At 46.0% G+C, this 20,226-nt stretch overlaps 1 protein-coding gene across 2 annotated transcripts in view; it reads right to left on the bottom strand.

Annotated features, from left to right (window-relative positions):
• Kcns3 (potassium voltage-gated channel, modifier subfamily S, member 3) overlaps nucleotides 1–20,226 on the bottom strand; it is a gene marked incomplete at its 5' end in the record, with an annotated part of 52,635 nt that extends 32,409 nt beyond the window's left edge. Inside the window, 2 exon segments of one of the 2 annotated variants that reach the window (XM_013522671.1) lie at nucleotides 14,368–14,510; nucleotides 20,048–20,226. 2 annotated transcript variants of the gene reach the window in all.

Below are 20,226 nucleotides of genomic sequence, written 5' to 3'. Positions count from 1 at the left end.
ATCAATATGTAATACAATAAGCATTGTTAATTCCCTACCACTCTGTTTGTAACTCTATAATGTCTGTACTGATCCTATGCTATTTTGTAAAATGTTGTCGGTCTGTTAGTATTTTCCTCCTTTAATTTCTAAAATTAAAAAATTTAAAAAATAAATAAATAAATAAATAACACTCTCTCCTGCTTTCCCACTTCTCTGATTACACTGCTCTTATGTCTCATCAAACTCGACTTCCTCAGCCCAGACTTTCCATCTGCAGCCACAGACCTTCATAGGTCGAGCAGATGCCCAGACTGAGAAGAGAAGGCACTGGGCCAGCCGACTGGCACGTTCCCCTGGCTCTCAGGTGACCAGGTCACCCAACTCATCCGGAACACCCACAAAGCGTATTTTCTTATTTTAGATTATTAGTGCGTGTTTGCAGTACATAACGTTTACATTCCTTGTATGACATTGGTCCAAGTGTTACAAAGCTTATTTTCATGAGAACTTTCCTGAGTTTTTAAATGTTGGCAACTATTGTTTGTCATATTTAAATACTGTAAGCAAACCAAAGAAATTCACACCCGAATGCAACCTGCAGGCCTGCGAGTTGTCATCTCCACACCCACCTGGCCCCTCCCCAGACCGCCCTGTCCCTCTGTTCTTCTTCCTGGCCGAGGTCCTCTAACTCCAGCCAGCTGGCCACACAGCCCTGCTGTTGATCCAGCCCAGCTCTCCCTCCAACCTTCAGGACTCCACCCCAAGCCCACCTGAATGTCCCAGGGACCTGACGTGAACACACCCAAACACCCCCACCCCACTACTCCCACCGCCTGCCACACTGGCCAGACACTGCAGACCCATCAGTGCCCATTTCCCCTCTGCACACAGCTGCCAGCACCAGCCAGGGCCAAGGACAGGCGAAGACTGTCTCCAGAGCCCTTCCCATCCCCTCCTCTCCCATCCCTCTGCCCTCCCTCTCTGCTTCAGTTCTGACGGACACTAAGTATTCTTCCACTGCCTCCAAAAGACAGACTCCCAGCTGTTTTCCTCGCCTCAGGCCCTCTCTCCATATTCCACCCCTACCTCCCCTGCAAACTAAGCTGAAGTTTCCTCTAAACTGGGATTGCTTCACCTCCCTCTGACACCAGGCTTAACTCCTCGGCAGCCCCCTGGACCTTCGGGATAAAGCCTGGATACAGAGGGCTTTAGTGGGAATCCCAGCTCCACTGCCACTGGCTATGTGATCTTCAGCAAGTTCTTTAGGTTCTCTGAGTCTCAGTTTCCTCATTTTTAAAGCATGGATACTAAACACTGCATATTCAGATTGAAAATGAGATGCTACAAATAAAGCTCTCCATACCTGGGACATAGTAATGGATCAATAAAATGTTAGCTCTTGCTTTATTATTTTCCTTACCTACCTCAACCCAACTCAGATTCCATAACTATAAGGAAACGCTTGAAATTCTCCAGCTGGGAGCAGTGACATAGTCCTGCAATTCCAGCTACTCAGCAGACAGACAGGAGGATGGAAAGTTCCAGGCCAGTGTAGGCAATTTAGAGTGACCTGTCTCAAACAATAAAAGGGCTGGGGATGTAGCTCAGTCCTAGAGTACATGCCCCCTGCACAAGGCGTGGGCTCAATCCTCAGTACAGCGAGAGGAACAGAAGTGAGAGCAGGGAAATTCTCCCCACGGTTTTCCTGCTCAGAACACCCTTCAGGACTCAACTCTCATATTCTCCAGGTCCCAAGCCTTGACCCCAGGCCACCCCCCAGCGCCCTCCCTGCCTGCCTCATCAGAGGAACTTGCTCAGCTGCAGCAGAATATTTGCTGACCCCACACCACACTGCACATTCTACAAAAGTAGTGCCTTGTTTTGCTTAACCTTTGTCCTTAATGCCCAGCAAGAAGTATTAAACATATGAATGAGTGGGTGTCTTCCCGAGTCCCCAGATCCACCTGTGAGACAGACATTATTATGAGTCACCGCTGATGGACGAGGATGCTGAGGCTTAAAATGGCTGAGTACGAAGTAGAGGTGGCAAGTCTGAGCCCACCAAGGCCTGGGGGTGGGGTCCTGTCTGTCCTGCTGTCTGTCCTTCCACACCTTGTCACACCCCTAGAGCACGATGTACTTCAGCCTTATTGCCCTAAATTTGTATGAATCAATAAGAATGACTTCCACACCTCAGGCCTTCTCCTCGAGGAGCTACAACACACCCACGGAGCACTCTGTGCTTGCCTCTATAAGTAGGTGTACTCAGGCTTCTTGATAGTGTCTGTCACAAAACAATTTTTCTTGAAGGCCTTTCGTGTACTTCTTACTTTGTGCCAGGCATTGTGAGAATTACTTCACTGAACACGGCATTTTGTCGGGCACATGCTGTTATCACTCCGATCCTGCAGTCAGAAAACGGACAGCACAGGAGTGAATACCTTCCCCAGCCAGGAAGCCATGTGCTGACCTTCAGGTCCGTCGTGGGTGAGCTGCTATTGAGAGGCAAGTCCTAGCCCGTCCCTTCCAACAGTGTGGCTTGGCTAAGGTACTAAAAACCTCTTCTCGGGGTCTTCTTACCTGCCTGTAGCAGACAGATGAATGGATGGATGAGTAGAGAGACAGGTAGATGTGCTACAGTCATCACTGAACACAAGACAAGATGATAATATACATACCTACATCCAGTGTGGTTATGAAGAATAAAATGGTAGTACAAATATCACATTCATAGCAGAGTCTGGGGTATTATATAAATACTATATCATATTTACTATTTTTGTCACTAAATACTGTGGGAGCCCTAAGTGTCATCTGAGTAAGAACTGTTATCCTAAAAAAGAAGTGGACCCACTTGATGCCAATCTGACTGCTACAGGTAGACAGGTAGACAAAGGAGCAAGAGGAGGAAGCAGGAAAGTCAGTCTGCAGAAACCTTGTTTCCCTGCCCTTCCAGGGATTGCCAGCTCTATTTCTGCACGGAGAACTCTGCATTCTCCCCCGAGTACCTTTCCAACCCAGCAGAAAAGGCTGGGAGATTAAACTGCAGTGTGAAGTAAGGCTCTCAGACAGTCTCTACATCTAATATGGTTCTTTGCACACAAGCAAACTGGTTGTGGCTAGCTCCGACAAATCGTTTTTTCAGAAGGCTACAGGAAGCTCCTAAAATACAGCTGGAAGAGCTGGATGCTGCTCAATGGACAAAAGACATGGACCAGCTATGCCCGTCCCCTCCCACACAACAGCTGCACAGAGCAGGACAAGAAGAAGCCGACAGGAGGGACCTTGAGGACACCTTGACGGCCACCAGCCACCAAGGCAATGCTCAGAGAGGGAAGGGCAACCCCACGGAAAGGAGGGCACTTTAGCAGGAGACAAACATGCGGCCAGAAGTGCCACTCAAACTGCCCCAAGAATTCTCTATTCCTAATCTTAAAACAAGAAAAAGAGAATTAAAGTCCTCCCTGTAGGTGAACCACTAATGTCATCTTGCCCGTTTTCACCTAAGCTAGAGCAGCTTCTACAACCCGGAAGTCACACACAGCAGCGCCCCCAGCACCTTCAGCAGCTCCTACCCGGGACAGGTCACAAAGGTGAGCGAGAACACCCCCACCTGCCCTGGGTCACCCCTGTCCACCCGGGCCTCCGCATGTTCCCCAGCCTCCCAGGCTGCTCACTCCAGCTGATGTTCTTCTCCCGTCTTTTCCTCCGTGCAAGCACATCCACACCAGGCCACCTCCTCTGGGATACCCCACACACGCCTAACGCCAAGTGAGTGGCCTTTGTGCTCACAGAACTCCATGTTTTGACCATGTCCCTGCACTCACTGGGATCAGGGTCTGGCTCCTGCATACATTTGGGAGGCACTTCCGGGAGCGACCACAGGAAAGTTCCCTTAACCACAGCAACAGCAACGGGGTGGAGCAGAAAAGGCTGATCAGGAAGCACCTTCCCATGCTGGTGAGGATGCCTGCCTAAACTGGTTTAGTCCCTTGCTACTGCTATGAAACGATACCAGAGACTGGGTGGTTTGTAAAGAAGAGACGGTTATGTAGCCAGAAGTTCTGGAGGCTGGGGAGTCTAAGAGCATGCTGCTAACCTCTGGAGAGCCCTTCTTACAACATAAAGAGAGGAAGTATGCGGCATGGTCTCCTCTCCTTGCACACTGCCCCTGATGCCATGGGGGAGGCGCCGCAGGACCCCACCTACCTCGAGTTACCTCCCGAAACCTCACCTCCCAAACCCTGCAATCCACATAGGTGGGGGTCCGGTTTCCCACCCCCTACTGATCTTCACAATTGCAAGCAAAATGGAACACATGAATTTTGGAGAGATACACACAAACTGTCGCATAAACTTTCCCCACATCCAGGGTGAGCAGCCCACATGTGACGGCATTTCCCAAGGATTTCAGAAAAACCTTCATTGCTACTGGAAGAAAACAGTGCTTCTGCCAAACCATAAATCCTCGGTGTGTTTACAGTGAAACTCTTAGAGGGCCAAGTGTGTTTTGCTACCACAAGTTGCCACACTATTTATTTTATGGGGAAAAAGTTTTACTTAACTTCTTCAAAAATATAATAAAATAAATATGATGGCTAGTAGAGTGTCTAGTCTGTTATTTGGAAGGTAGTGAAAAAAATGTGTTTATGCTTCACAAAAATCCACATCCAGTTCCCAGAAGCCATCTTGGGAGAATTCTTTTCAAATGTTTTGCCCAGAACTCTTTGCCATGACTAATTCTATACCTCATGAATATGAAAAAATACATCTTTATAAAATAATGAGCTCCCCAGGCAGTACAAGTCAAAGTTTTCGGTTTGATTTATTAAAACAAATCCTTACACCTCTCTTTTCTCCAAACCATTTCCTAAATACACCTACAGCTCTCTGAACTACCAAGCTTCCTATAAGGAGGACCAAGGTCAAACAGACCAAGGAAGAAACAGCGGCCCCAGACAACCCGGGCCCACCTGCACAAAGCAGCTGTCCTCTGGGCCCATCAGCTCTGGGCAGGTGCAGGGTTCCCGGCTGCACAAGAAAACTCTCACTCCACAGCACACAGGAACCCATGCTTGGAAAAACAAACTCCAAGTCTCTGGAGTAAATCACGCCTTTGACCTTACGTGCACCATGGTTCCACATCTGTGAGTTTCTTACTCGAGATAATTTAACAAGGGAATTCAAAATAGTTTTGCCTCCACCGGCTGAGTGGTTTCAGAAATCAGCCCCAGGAAAGCATACAAACAGCATTTAAGGGACTGTTGCTGCTTATTATGGAACCTCTGGAAAAAATACTATTGTGTCCTTCTCCATGGCACACCTGCCTGTGTCCAATCAACCAAACAGTTCACACCAAGAAGCACTCTGTCTCCCAGGCCAGGGTTTGTCTAGACAGTGTGCAAAGCAAGCAAGCGGTCCTGCTGCAAGGAGAGAACACTCACCTCCTCCCTCCAGCCCACACTGCCTATGTCCTGGACTCAAAATCACCTCACTGCCCATTCTTGTGACTTAAACCTGCTTCGCTGAGGCTCCAGGGATGCCACCTGGGAATTCTTCCCAAGCTGCTCACTCTAACCGACCCATGAGGGCTCGTTAAGCGGGGCTTACTTATACGTCAGCCCAGTTGACGTGGGAGATGGGGATGAATGGTGAAAAGCATCTAACCTGTTAGAGCTTAGGGCTGCACTACGTAACTGCATCTTGTACTCTTTTATACAAAATTCTAGGTAGAAGATACCAGATGAGTATGCGAAGTGCACAACAACTTCCAAAATTTAAGTCTAGAGGAACTGGAAGTAGAAAACTCAGTATGATCCCCAAAAGACACCCCACACAGACACGTGACCTGTACCTGGATCTGCAGACTTGGGACTTCCCACAGGCCAAGTTCCTTTCTATGAACACTCACGAGACTCCTGATTTTCCCTTCTTCAAAAGCCAACCTTATAGGAGTTGAGATGATGAGTGAGCGTGGGGATACTGCTACCTTTTACACTTTGCCAAGGACAGTAGGACAGACAGACACACACTGGCACATGTGGTGTTCTCCTTTCACACTTTTAGCCCAGAGGATAAGCTCTGCAGAAGGGGCTCAGCCCTGAAATGCCGCTGCAGCCTGAACAGCAGTCAGGCGATGTCTAAGCCGTGACATGGAAAGGAAGTTTGGTGGCCTCTGGAAGTTCCCACACTAAAAAAATTTGGGTCTTACAAATCCACAAAAGACACAGTGCCGAGGGCTAATTTACTGACCTTAAAGACAACAATGCCAAACCCCTTGCCAGGACCCATGCATACGCTCTGCCCAAACTTACAAACCACAGTCTTTAACCACAACGGCATCTCCCAGGTCCTTTGGCCAACTGTATTTCTACCTCAAGTAGAGAGCCGGGAAAGCATCCAGGCTCACCTTGGCACACCAACCAGGGCTGAAGAAAGCCACACAGAGCCAGAGCGGAAGGACAGTTTAAAAGTAAGCACATTCAAACCCAAAACTTCAGCCTGCTGGCATTCTTTCATCTCCATACAAAAATGATTTTCCAGAATTTGCCAGCATTATCAAAAGAAGTCTCTCTGTCTTTTTTCTTGCTTATGTATTTTCTTTTTGTTGTTGTTATTTGTAGTACATAATAATTACATTCATCCTGCAGAGCTGATACATGTACATAACACATCTTAAATCACTTTACATCCCCTTCCTGTCTCTCCCTTCTGGCTACACTTTTACCCTCTGCTCCTCCCTTCTCCACCTCTTTTCCTATTATCTATCTTTTATTTTGTTTTTTATTTATATATGGGTTTCTCATACAAAAGAAACCATGGGATATTTGAGCTTATGTGTCTGATTTATTTCACTTAACATTATGTATCCATTTTCCTACAAATGACTCAAATTTGTCTTTCTTTATGGCAGAATAGTACTCCATTGCATATATATACCACACTTTCTTTATCCATTCATGTGTTGATGAACATACAGGCTGCTTCCAAGCTGCTATAAACCGGGATATGTATGTATCATTGTACTGTGACGTTTTTAACTCTTTCAGGAGGATACCTAGGGGGAAATAGCTGGGTTAAATGGAATTTCTAGTTTTAGCATTTTGAGGAATCTCCACACTGATTTCCATAGTGGCTGTACAGGTCTATATTCCCACCAACAGTGAACAGGGCTCCTCCTCCTGCCCCTGTTACCTGGTTTCCTGATGACAGCCAATCTTTATGGAGTGAGATGAATCTGTGTTGTTTTAATTTGCACTTTGTAATGGTCAGAGATGGTGAACATTTCTTAATGTATTTGTTGGCCATTTGTATTTTTCCTTCCAGGAATTGTCTGCTCTTTTCAGTTGCACATTTTTTGACTCAATCTTTTTTGGGAGGGTCTAATATTCTTAGTTCTTCATAAATTCTAGATATTAGTCCTCTATCTAAGGAGTAGCTGGCAAACTTTTTTCCCTTTCTGTAGGTTGTCTCTTCACTCTGTTGTTTTCTTTGCTGTGCAGAAGCCAACTTGATGTGATCCCACCTATTGATTCTTAATGTCCTCTCTTGTGTAACTGGGGATCTGTTCAGAAAACCCTTGTCTATATCTAAACTTTCACAAGTTTTACCTGTTTTATCTTCCAGCAGATAAAATGTTTGTTTTAATATCTTTGATACATTTGGATTTTAGTTTAGCACATAATGGCAGACATGGCTCGGGGTCCAATCACTAGCATGTGGACAGCCAATTTTCCCAGCATCATTTGTGAGAGAGGCTATCTTTCCCCCAGCATCAGTTTTTAGCCCCTCTGTCAAAGATTAGGTAGCTGAATGCATCTGGAGTTGTTTCTGCAACCTCTGGTCTGTTCTACTGATCCACAAGTCTATTCTTTTGCCAATACTATGCTGTTTTTGTCACTGTAGCTTTGTAATCTAGAACTTTAATTTGAAATCTAGAATTGCTATTCCTCCTGCCTTGCTCTCAATGCCCAGGACTGCTTTTGCTATTCTGGATCTCTTTTGGTTCTATATAAATTTTAGGTCCATCTTCTCTAATTCTGTGAGGAATGCTAATAGTATTTTGCTTTAGATTGCCATAAGTCTATGTATCAGTTGTGGAAGCATGGCCATTTTGACAGCATTGGTTGTGCCTATTCAGAAACAGGGGATATTTTTCTATTTTCTGATGTGTCCCTTGATCTTCTTTTTCAGAGTATTACAGTTTTTGTCACAAAGGTCTTTTACTTCCTTAGGTTAATTCCTAGATATTTAATTTTTCTTCATGCTATTATGAAAGGCATTGTTTCCCTAATTTCCTTCTCAGTGAGGTTATTATCAGTATTTAAGAATGTTACTGATTTTGTGTGTTGGCTGGGAGTATAGCTCTCTTTGTATCTTGCTGCACTAATGAATTTGGCCACTAATTCTAGGAGTCTTTTGTTGGAATTCTGGATCTTTTATATAGAGGCTCATGTCATCTGCAAACAATGATAATTTGATTCCTTCCTTTACTATCCATATTCCTTTTACTTCTTTCTCTTGCCTAATTACTTGGCTAATAGTTTAAGAAATACACTTAATAGTAGTGGTGATAGCAGACGTCCTTGTCTTGATCCTGATTTTGGAAGGAAAGCTTTCAGCTTCTCTCCATTTAATATGATGTTGTCCACTGTTTGTTACAAATGACTTTTATCAGATTGAGATAAGGTCCTTCTATGCCTATTTTCTTCAAGGATTTTATCATGAATGGATGTTGGATTTTGTCAAAGGTTTTTTCTGTATCTATTGAGATGATCATGCGGTTTTGTCCTTCCATTTATGTGATGTATTACATTTATTGATTTGCATATATTGATCCATTCTTGCTGGCATGAAGCTTACTTGGTGTATGATATTCCTAATACTTTGCTGCATTTTTTTTGCTAGTATCTTGTTGAGGATTTTTGCATCTGTGTTCATTAAAGAGATTGGCCTACAGTTCTCTTTTTTGATTGGGTCCTTTTCTGGTTTTGGAATCAGACTAATGCTAATTTCCAGGGATGCTTTAGGATTGCTCCTTCTCTTTCAATTTCATTGAAGAGTTTGAGGAAAGTTCTTACAGAATTTATAATAAATCAATTGGGACCTGGGTTTTCTTAGTTTTTTTTATTATTATTACTTCTGCAATCTCATTGCCTGACACTGGATTATACGGGGTTTTATGTTTTCTTGGTTCAGCTTTGGCAGTTCATATTTATCTATCAGTCTATCCATTTCTTGTGATTTCATTTCATTAGAGTACAAGTGCTCTGTAATAGTTGATACATTGTATCAACTTGAGAAGTTTAGAAGTTTAACTAAGTGACTCAGCAAGAGGCCAGCATCCTCACTCAGTAAACATCCTGAGCCTGTGCAAGAGGAGGGAAGCAGTTGGTGTGAATGCTGCACCCACCCAAAAGGGAGTAGCCTGCTTACAATATAAGGGAGGAAAAGCGGCTTGCTCTTCCCCTTTTTTTGCTCTTGTTGCTTTTGCCGTCTTCTGCCCCCTGGTACATTTACCCTCATTATGCCACCATGCCTTGGAGCCAACAGATTAAGAACTGAAACCTCCAAAACTGTGAGCTAAATAAACCTTTCCTTCTTTAATTTTGGGCATCAGGTATTTTGTCCCAGCAACAAGAGAAAGGTAACTAACACAGGCTCAAAGTAGCTGCTAGTAATCTAGATTTCAGCAGAATCTGTTGTGATTTCACCTGTTTCATTTCTAACTGCATTAATTTTGGTCTTTAACCGTTTTTTGTAAGGTTGGCTAAGGGTTTATTTATTTTGTTTATTCTTTCAAAGAAGCAGCTCTTTGATAAAGTGATTCAACAAATACCTACTAAAAGCAACAACTATACCTTCACTAATGATAGAAAAGAATTTGAGAGTAGTAACACAGTTAACTATCTAAAAGCTAATAAAGCTAATAATTATACTATTAACACATTCACAGTGGGGTTCATATGTCTCGCTGCTGGGCAGCTCTACCTACCAATGATTCATGACTATCCCATGCATGACTGCACCACTTGTACCATCAGTGGTATAAGCCGCCAAATGATACAATCATGCATGTACCACTAGCGCTTCAAGCTGGTGGGAATGTGTTAAAGATATAGGGAGTTGAAAATAGGAGAATGAAAAAAGAAAATTTTGAAAAATTAAATAATAGGAGATGAAGAGGAGAAAAGAAAAGTGAGACAAAGAATTCTATTATGGAGTAGAAGAACATTTACAGAATTAGATAAAGGTACCTGTTATGGCTTATAGCTAGATGTCCCCTCAAAGCTTCATGTGCTCATAGGTGGGGCTTTGGGGAGTGACTGTATCATGGGTGTGTAACACTGGACTAGGCCACTGATTGGTTTAGCATAGTTCTGGATGATTGTTTTACTGAAGAGAGAAGCACCACCCAGTAGGCTTGTAGCCCTGTTGGGATAAAAAGGGAAAGAAGGAAGTCCCACTCTGTCCCCTGCCTGCTTTGCCAGGGACCATTTCTCCTCTGCGATGTCCTTCTGTCATGTTGCCCTGCCTCGGAGCCACCCAACTATGGACTGAAACATCTACAAACTGTGAGTTAAAATAAACATTTTCTCCTTAAACTTGTGGATGTCAGGTATTTTGTCCCAGTAATAAGAAAGTAACTAAGAGAGTAACAGGAAAAAAGATATAGAAGACAGAAGAAAAAAGGAAGGAAAAAAAGAAATAAGATGGATAATAAAAATAGAAAAATTAAAAAGAGAACAAAGGAAGGAGAAAGAGTTCAAAAACAGAGAAAAAAATGTTTTTCTGTATTTTTGAGTGAGGGGTTTCCTTCTAAAATCTGCAGATTTGGAGTCCAGTGAGTATGTTTTCTCTGCCTAGCCTTATAGCCTGTGGGTTTGTAAGGTGCACCCGCATCCAGAGCCCCCTCCCATTTTCCCTCCATGCTGTGACAGTGTCCATGCCCGGATGTGTCCTTGCTCATGCTGGTGGCTAGGGAAGGCAGTCAGACTTTAGATCAGTGCTGGATGGAGGGAGCAGGACAGGGTTCAAGGACTTAGTTCTGGCTGGTACTTTCAAACCCAGCTGTTCCTGAGTGCAGCTCCAGCCAAGTCTGGCTCCTCACCATGGGGGGAGGGGCCCGAGTTCTTCTGGGCCTGAGTATAAACTTTTCAGGGATCTCTTTCTAGCCCACTCCCTGTGGTAGCTGTCTATTATGGCTGTCTCTCACCCAGTCACTGAGCAAGGGCAACTCTGGTAGCCCTTAAGTGAAGTTATTTTTCAGATTTTCTGAGTCCCAGACTTAAATAAATCAACCCCTTCCCAAAATGGCACCTGATCAAGCATTCTCTGGTGAAATGGCAGGTGTCCGCACTGGAACCCCTCTCCTGCATACAGAAGGAGACCCTCAGAGCAAACCCTGAGCTCTTTCTGCAGTTTGCAAAGGCCAGGCTCTACTACTGATTCTCCCTGGATCCCCCAGCCCTGTGCACATACATTACTTTTGGGAGGCCCTGTTCCCCTCCCCATGAGCTTTGAGGACACAGTCCAGATTGTTTCCTTGGACTGCCTTTCCAGTTTTCTCTGTAGCTTCTAACTTTTTTCTATCAGTTCCTCTCCAGGCCCTGGTCTCTGCTTCTCTTTTTTCCTTCCACAAGTTGTTACTTTCCAGCACCCAGATTCTCAGTCCCAGAGAGGCTGAATTTTGCTACCAATCACCACTCTGCCATTTTCCCTCCATTATGAGGTATTTCTTCTTTTCTTTAAATTAATTTTTATTTTTATTAGCACACGTTTGCAGTACACAATGACTGTCTTCCTCTTGGAGAGTGAGTGCCTGTACATAACACATCCTAACTTGTTCCCCTTCCCCTTCCTTCCTCCCCTCTGTCTCTAGGTCCTCTGCCCATTTGCAAAAGTTTCCCTAGGCAGCAAATGACTTCACTGATTCTTGGAGTAACTTTCAACTGTGCAGCTCTGCTTTGCTCATTCCCTATTCCCTACAAATCTAAAATAGTGGCTGGGTACTCTGTCTTTCTCTAAGGCCCCTCAGGCTGTAACATTCATTGCCCACCGTTTTGTTGTGCTTTATTGTGTCATGTTTTGTTTTGACAGTGCTGGGAATTAAACCCAGGGCCTTTGTACTGAACTACACCCCCACCTTTTTATTTTTTTATTTTGAGACAGGATCTTGCTAAACCCCTAAGTTGCCCCAGCTGGGCTTGAACTTGCTCTCCTCTTTCCTCAGCATCCCATGGTGCTGGGACTACAGGTGTGCACCACCATGCCTGGCTTCTGGCTTCGTTTTAACCTTTAGGTCAAGATATTCTGCTATAGGTTCATAATGGTTAATTTTATGTTTCAACTTGGCTGAGTGTGCACAAGTTTAAATCAAAATTTGGGTGTTTCTATGGGGGTGTTATGTATGCAATTAACATTTCAACTGGTAAACTGTGAGTAAAGTAGGCCGGTGCATAACGTGGGTAGGCCTCCTCCAATCAGCTGAAAGTGTGAATGGAATGCAGACTGGAGAGTTCTCCAGCAGGCTGCTTCTGGACCCCACCAGAGTGCCAGCTCTTTCTAGTCCACAGCAGACTGTCTCCAGACCTCTGCTAGAACCGTGGCCTTCCTTGGTTTCCAGGCTGCCAGCCCACCTTGCAAAACTGGAGCTTGCAGCCTCCATAACTATGTGAGCCAATTCTTTACCATGAACCGTTTCCTGCAGACTTACATAATCTGTTGGTTCTGATTCTCTGGAGATGCTGACTTAGAAGTCTTCTAGAGGTAGTAAATGACTTAACTGATCTTCTAAACGACTTTTGCTTCTATAGCCCCTTTAACCTTCATCCCGTACAACTACAAATTAATCCACCTGTGTTCTCACAAAAATGGACCAGATATTTCTCTTACATCTCTTAGATGACACTTGTGGGTACAGAGCCAAAGCTCCCTGTGATAAGAGAACCCAATAATCTGAGATAAAGCCAGAACTAAGATTCAAATCAAGTAAGGAAAGAGTCTCTGAAAACCTAGAAAGTGACTTATAACCATACCCAGGCCTCCCTCACACTTATAGTATGACTGCATACTTTTTTAAAAACCATAATATCAACCAAACTGCAGGGGAAACAGCACAGCATGGTGCTTGTCTGCAGATCAGGGCACTGATGCACTTATAGCTTCTGGGAGCCGAAGCAGGGTGGGAGGAGGTAGGTCCTGGTGGCATGGCCTGCAGCTGTACAGTCTCCCTCCCCCGCCCTTGACCTCTCCCTGCTTTCTGCCCCAGTGCCATGAGCTGTTTCTCCTCTGCAATGCCCCTCTGCCGGGTGCCACCTGTCTGGGAGCCAGCCAACTATGGACTGACACCTCTATAGACTTTGAGTTCAACAAACCTCTCCTCCCTTAAGTTGTGGGTGTCAGGTATTTGACCCCAGCAACAAAGAAAGTAACTAAGACAAGAAAGAAGAACAAGTGATATGCTCAAAGTTGCCTGATAATCGGAGATAGAACCAGAACTAATGTTCAGATGTCTAAGATTCTACAAGTGCTAATACCAGACAACTCTACAGTATGTACAAAGACATGTAATGCTGATTTACTGAAGAGCTGGACTCAGCACCCTGACCTCAGCAAAAGGCACCTTCCACATGGACACGAACCTGCCCCAGGCCATCCTGTGGTTCTCTTTAATAACTGAGCTACAATGTATTACCTTCACTTCTGCATCTCCCGGGCGTTAGGTCCCGCCTCCCTAACATACCTACAAATTAGTTCCCAAGTGCCATGTTTGCACCTGTCAATCTATCCCACACAACCTTCACCAGGCACCCCACTCCTATCCTCAGGGAATATGTTACAAGACCCCTGAAGAATGCCTGATGTCTCACAAAGTACCAAACCACATATATACTATGTTTTTCTATACATTAATACCTATGACAAAGTTTAACTCATGAATTAGGCACAAGAAAATATCAACACAAACCAGGCATGATGGTACATGCCTTAATCCTAGCACACGAGGAAGATGAGGCAGGAAGATCACAGTTTGAAGCCAGTCTAAGCAGCCTATGACTTAGCAAGACCCTGTCTCAAAGTTTTTTAAAAAGGGGTCTAAGGATGTAGCTCAGTGTGAAATCCATGGCCTCAATTCCAATGCCATACACACACACACACACACACACACACACACACACACATTAAAATAGAACAATTATAACCATATCAGCAATAAAAATTATGTGAATGTGCTATCTCTATCTTACTGTACACTTTCACCTCACTTGAAGTTCTCAGTATCTTACTGTACTTTTAACTTTTCATTACAAGGAAATGCAAGGGATGGTCAAAATATATAGTAATCTGTAAATTTTTTAAATTTATTCTAATAATACACATTACCTTTGTTCTTCCTTAAAATACTCCCCTCACTTCAAACACACTCATCCATTGTTCTTGGCACTCTCTGAAGCCGTTCTAGAAGTCTTCTTTCATGTCTTCACAAGATGTAGTCCAAAATATAGTGAATGCTGCTGCCAAATGTCCTTTAACAGAAAAGCAAGCTCGTAAAAATATGACACTGCTTCCTCATCTACCTTAGTCACTGGATCTGACACATGCAACTTCTGAGTCTTCCACAAAGTCAAAAATGACCATGAAAGGTCAATGTTTTGAATCAGTTCAGTACACTGAGGCAGCCACAACAGCACAACTAAAGACACTCCTGAAAGAGGACTTTCCGAACTGCTTCAGGAAGTGGCAAGAATGATGAGATCAGTGTGCTTGCAGCAAGGGGGAGGACATTGAGGGGAATCTGTGGTGATGTATCTCCTACTGTAATCAGTTTATTTTAGTTTAGACATATTCCATATTCTCCAACTACACCTTGTACTTTACAGCCTCTCTTTGGCAGATCCAAATTGCCAGCACTGCTACTTCTGCACTCTGGAGCCCGTGTTCAGTAAACTGAGGATCATGTGGTCACAGGTGCTCTGCTGTTGATCTGCCAACCCAGCACCATTAATCAACTAACAGGCAAGCAGCAGACAGAGCCTGGCCATGCTGGACAAGGGAGAATCCATGCCCCTTGAGAAATGGGAGGACAGCATAAGCTTGCACCTGCTACTCAGAATGATGCGCACCTTAAAATTTATCTGGTTTTGTTTGTTTCTGAAATTTCCACTTAATATTTTTGGATGGCAGCTGATTTCCGGTTAACTGAAATGTAGACCAAGGCTACAGATAAGTGACTACTGTAAATGTTAACAGCATGCTACACCTCTACTGCAAATCCATTAACTTCTTCCCACCTCCTTCTGGGTAAACACTAAGACCCTGAACTTGGCCTGAGACTGCACTGTGACCAGTCTCTGCGATCCATCAGCTTCCTCACAAAGTCTCTCCCTTGTTCTCCCGAGCTCGCCCAAAGTGCCATGCTCACTCCCGCCTAGAATCTTCATCCTGAGCTTCTCCTTCTCCCATCCTTTCTGTAATGGATCCTTTCCAGCTCTCAGAAGAAAATGTCTCTTCTTCAACAAGGGCTTCCCAGAGCCTCTGCTACACTTCTGCCCTCCCCTAACCTGCCCGATCTTCAGAGCAGTGTCTGCCCATCCCACATCTTCCCTACCACAGGAGACCCAGGGCTGGCACAGTACCTGCCACGGGAAGGTTACAAATGCTTCAGATGGGTGCTTGTATGTATTTAAATCTGCAAAGAGAACAGGTATGTGTCATTCTATCCTCTACCCACTGATCATTAGTGTGGAGGCTGAGCAGGCAGGAAACAGTTGCTTGACAGCTACCGTAACCCTAGACTCTTCCACAGCCGGCTTCCTGAGTTGGCACAACCTTCTGCACAGCTAAACTACGTACACATAACAGGAAGTAACGAGTATGCCTTTGATGCAGATCACATGTATCTCTTCCCAATGGTCTTGGTCCCTCTGAGACCCTTGTCTTGGACCTGATGCTCGTCAACGTCCTCATTCCCAGCCTGCAGAGCATTCCGTGAGGACCAGAAGAGTGGGCCGCATCAAAGAGGCTCCTTTCCTATACAGTGTGACACAAAACAGGGGCTCCCATGAGACAGAGTGCAAGCTGACTGAAGAAAGCCTTCAAGGATGCTTGTTTGGGTCACCCCATCCCCTCTCACATCCTCAAACCCTTGTAAAAGCCCCAATCTTCTACCCTGATCACACAGTCCTCTCTTGAAGCTCATGCTCTCCTGCAGTGAATCTGTAAACTCTTAACTATTCTATATTCCTTAACTCTTGATAAATTCTTTTCCCATCCACAGCACCAGCCTTGCACATACTGCTCCTTACAAGGCACTTAAATAAACTTAGATGAACATGCAGTAAGAGTTCAGCAGACAGTCAGCAGCACACATCACTCACTCAGAACTTCAGCAAGTCATACCGAGGCCAGTAACTGTAAACGCTACTTAAATGCACCACTCTTGGCTAGAAGCAAGCAGATCACAACCCTTTATCACTCAATACTTGCACCACTGCAGACAATGTTTACACACTGTTCCCCCTCAAGATCTAAGGCTCTGCAGGATTCCAAAGAAAGTGAGCACACCTTGCCAACAAAGACAATTACTACAGCCCTGTCTTACATTTAGCTTATTAAAGAGAATTTAGTTTTATAATCTCCATATACTACCGTTTCAAAAGATGACCAAAAGATGATAGTCAGGGGCTTGTAATCCCAGCTATTTAGAGGCTAAGACAGGAGGATCCCAAGTTCAAGGCCAGCCTCAGCAGCTTTAGCAAGACCATGTCTCTTAAAAAAAAAAAAAAGAAAGAAAACTAAAAGTAAAAGAATGTTCTAAATCAGTACCTACATTTTATTGCACACTCTAAATCATAATCAACTATTCACTCCATGCTTCATAGCAGCAGGTCCCTGAAAAAACAAAGCCATGACTAAATGCACTTTTTCTTCCACGTCCACTTCCACTGACATGCCCTCTCAGTGGTCGAGGCCAGCATGCCAAGATAAACGCAATCCAGCCACTCCAAGGACTCTCCAGATCTCACTGCCCTCCTGTTCTGTCCCCCAAACCAGAAGGAAGGCTGGCCATGGAGTCTAGAGGATGCTGCATATGGCATCTGAAGACACCAGGCTACATCCAAGCTCAAGGTTCACTTTGCCTTTTTTCTTCAGCTGCAACATGAGCTTCTTACCTCTGCCCTGTCTGTGGTTTATTACACTCAGTTACTGAGAGGACTGATACTAGGTAACAACTAGGAAAATTCCTGCAAACTAAAATAGGGTATATAAGTGTGATACAGTCACTGTGACTTTTACCAGGAAATAAACATTTAGCATCTGTATTACTTTGTTTCTTCCCTTTGGCACTGGGAACTGATTGAAGCCAGGGCCTTTGCATTGAGCTACATAGCCAGTCCTTGTTTTATTTGTTATTCTGAGACAGGGTGTTGCTAAGTCACTAAGTTGCCCCGGCTGGGCTCTGGTTTTCAATCCTGCCCCAGCCTCCCAGAATGCCGGGATCACAAGCACACACCACCATGCCCACCTTGTACTAGCCAGTCTTGTGCGTATTAATCTTGCATTTCCACATCCACAGCAAGCTTAAGCCTGAAGATTCCCCTCAAGGTTTCCGGGTCCTCAGTGCCCACGGTGCCACCGACCTGGCATCTACACTGTGAATACTTATATGGTGCTCACAGGTCTATCTGGTGACGGACTTGACTCTGAAGCAATTGTCCTGTGAGTTTTCTAGGTCTCTCATTTTGATAAACACATTTCCTGGAAGAAACTGCAGTGTTAGCCTGGCCCACGACCTTTAGGTTTGGTTTTCCTTTCTTTCTAATGAGCTGGGCAGAATTCCATTCGGAAGCAGATGACTTTGGCAAAGACTGAGAGAACAGTTTTCTAATATAGTCTTCAAGGCTCCTTGAAGGCTGAAACACAGACCTGGAAGTCACTTGATAACTGCAGGCCACTTTTACCTGTCACTATCAACAAACTGAGTTGATTCCCTACTACTAGGCGGCAGTGTTGAAGAGACAGGCAGGGATGCTTGGGTGGATCTCACAGCAGAGTGTGTGGGATGGAATCCTGGCTTCATGGTTTCCTAACTAGGTGGCCTTGCATAAGTTACTTGGTCTCTTTGTTCCTCATCTAAAATAGATAATACAAACTTACCTCTCACAGCTCTCAGTAGGATGAAGAGAGTTAGTACATGTACAAGCTTTTAGCTTTTAGTGCCTAGTGCAAGATAACAATAAATATTAGAGATCTAGATCCTCGTAGCTAAACAGACGAGACCCAGAGAAGCAAAGTGACCTCTGTGTAGTAAAAAGCACAGAGAAGCAGAAATCAGAGCCAGAACTCAGGTCCCAGGCCCTCACCTGCTCCCCTGATGTCTCCCTGCAAGTTCATACAAGGGCCACTACCACTGATCACACACACTCTCCACTGGGACCCCCTCAACTCCCCTACTAGGGAAAACTCAGGCCACCCTCTCTGTAGCTGGCCACTCCTTTTCGAAGTTCAGGATGCACCCAGGGCACCCACATCAACTCTGCAGCGAGGGACCCAAGCCTCACTTCTTCACATGGTTGCTGCAAGGACTAAGTGATACCTGGAAAACTACCGAGCAGAGCCCTCACCATACTGCTGGCAGTCCGTGCATTGCAGCTACATAAAAAGAAGGCAGAGGGGAAAAGATGAAAACGAAAGCCCCGCAGAGCCTGCTTTCTCAAAGCCGGCACACACTCCAACTCCAAATGCCAAGCACAGGGCAGACTGAGATCTGGGGAAGAACAGAGGAGGCAGTGACTGTGCAGATCACATGCAGGGCAAAACCCACTACAGACCGAGGGCGCTGCACTCCCAAAAGAAGAGAAGGCAGAGGAGAGGAGAAGCGGGAGAAGAACCACCTGGGCTTCAAAGCGCGGGATCTTCAGTGTTTCCTGAACCAGCAAAGACTGCTGCGAGTCTTGACAACAGAGCTTGGCCCACCCTCAAGGGCTAATAACGTGTTTAGTCACCAGATTTAGCTAGCAGACCTCACCAGGCCTTAGAGAACGTTCACAATCTCTGGGCTCGTGGTTCCTAGGCACCCCAGCATCACCCCCTCCTGAGCCCAATCAGGCCACCTTATAGTCCTGAAATAAGACACTTAGTATTAGAACAGGAGGTAGAAATAACCTGACCAGAAGGAAGAACAGGATTCCCTGGGAACAGAAACTCTGTCATCTTCTACTGGTTGCAAACGCACAGCAGATAAGTCCATGTGTTCAAGATGTTCACAGCCGAGTACAGAATTGGAGCCCAGACCCAAGGCCTCTCCGTCCCCATCCTGTGGGCTGAGCAAAGCTCTAGGCTCACGCCTCCAGCAAGGGGGCAGGTGTTCAGGAAAAGATTTGCTTCCTGTTTACCTGCAGGTGTTTGCAAGTAGCCAAGTGAATTAACTTACACAGTTCTAATCCAAGGGTTATGCAAATCGTTTAAGCAAATCTGTGACAAGGGACGGGAAAGCTTTCCGACCTGACTGGCCTGCCTCCCTCCCATTCTCTGGCGAACCACAAGTCCATGCAAGAGGACCAGAGAACACTCCACACACACTTTGCGCCCGCGGCGCGCCGGGCCCCTGGGTCATCCCAGGGTGGAGGTGGCTTTCTGCTGCCCTCGGCCCTCGGCGCGGGGCGCCTGCAATTTGGCTGTAGGCTCCGGATGCCCCCGCCGGGACGGCAGACACCGGGGAGCCTTCCCTAGCCGGACGACAGGCACGGAGGGGAGAGCTCCGCAATGCGAAAGGCGGCTCCGCTCGCGCGGCCCCTGCAGGCGGCTGTGCTCGCTCGCAGCCCGGGCACCTCAGGAGGTCGGGCGCCCGGAGAGAGGCGCGCGGGCAGGAGGCGTCCCCAGCCCTGGCCCCGGCCCCGGCCCCGGCCCCAGCGCGGTCCGCGGCTCCGCACCCCCGCACGCTGCAGGCGAAGCTAGGCGCGCTCCTTCCTGCTGCAACTGTCGCGGGGCGCCGGCTCCGCGGCGGCCTAGGGAGGGAGGGGGACAGCGAAGAGGCGGAGCAGGCGGCCCGGGAAGCACTTACATCTGCCAGGAAAGCGCCTCCTCTCGAGGAAGGAAGGAAGGGCTTCCCGGCGGGAAACGCCCCGGGGATGCCCTGCGCGGAGCCGCCTCCCGGCGCGCCCTCCTCCAGTGGGCTCCGGCCGAGCCCCGAGCCCCGGCCGCGCAACAGGCGGAGCCCGGCGCCCTGAGGGCGGCTGCGGG

Source organism: Chinchilla lanigera, unplaced genomic scaffold (assembly GCF_000276665.1).
Source record: "Chinchilla lanigera isolate Chin_1 unplaced genomic scaffold, ChiLan1.0 scaffold00068, whole genome shotgun sequence".
Taxonomy (NCBI): domain Eukaryota; kingdom Metazoa; phylum Chordata; class Mammalia; order Rodentia; family Chinchillidae; genus Chinchilla; species Chinchilla lanigera.
This window is presented reverse-complemented; position numbering and strand designations above follow the sequence as displayed.